At 38.8% G+C, this 837-nt stretch overlaps 1 non-coding gene across 1 annotated transcript; it reads right to left on the minus strand.

Moving 5' to 3' along the window:
- Positions 1-226: 226 nt before the first annotated feature.
- On the minus strand, positions 227-333 carry LOC121216613 (small nucleolar RNA R71). Its single transcript, XR_005912794.1, has one exon. It is a non-coding gene; the product is annotated as a small nucleolar RNA R71 (small nucleolar RNA).
- Between the last annotated feature and the right edge of the window lie 504 nt (positions 334-837).

Genomic DNA, 837 nt, shown 5'->3' on the forward strand with positions numbered 1-837 from the left:
TCAGTGGATTGCCTACCGAAGATCCTCACCTTCACTTAAGAGTGTTTATGAGTGATTCTTTCAAGCTAGCCGGAGTATCTGAAGATGCAGTTAAATTTATTCCCATATTCACTGAGGGACAAAGCTCGAGCTTGGTTGAACTCATTACTAGCACATTCTATTACCATATGGCAAGAGTTAGCAAAAAAGATTCCTCATGAAGTATTTTAGGCCTAGAAAGAATGCGAAGGTGAGGAACGGGATCACTACTTTCCAACAAATGCATGACGAATCCTTGTATGAGGCATGTGAAAGGTACAAAGAACTATTACAGAAGTGCCTTCATCATGGAATCTCGTATTGAATCCAACTTGGGACATTGTACAATGGTCTCAATGCTCACATGAGGACGGTAGTAGACGCTTTTACTAATGATGCTCTCCTTTCTAAGTCTTATAACGAGGCTTATAAAATCAATGAGAGGATTGGCAACAACAATTATCAATGGCCAACCAATCGAGTAGCGTCAGGAAGACGAGTCACTGGAGTACATGAAGTGGATGCACTCACTTCACTAGCATATCAGGTATCTTTGATTTCTTTAATGCTTGAAAAATTTACCACTAATGAGTTTAATAATTTTACAGCTCATCCACCGAATCAATTTGAAAATGTGGCATGTGTTTATTGTGGGGAAGGACATTCATTCGAAGAATGTCCATCAAACCCAGAATTATTGTATTACAAGGGTAAATAAAACCAAAATCGAGGAAAGAAAATACTGCAATCCAATTTTTATAACCCATCTTGGTGAAACCATCCTAATTTCTCCTAGAGTAACCAAGAGGCTAGACCCAG

Source organism: Gossypium hirsutum, chromosome D04, assembly GCF_007990345.1.
Source record: "Gossypium hirsutum isolate 1008001.06 chromosome D04, Gossypium_hirsutum_v2.1, whole genome shotgun sequence".
In the NCBI taxonomy this organism is placed as follows: Eukaryota; Viridiplantae; Streptophyta; class Magnoliopsida; order Malvales; family Malvaceae; genus Gossypium; species Gossypium hirsutum.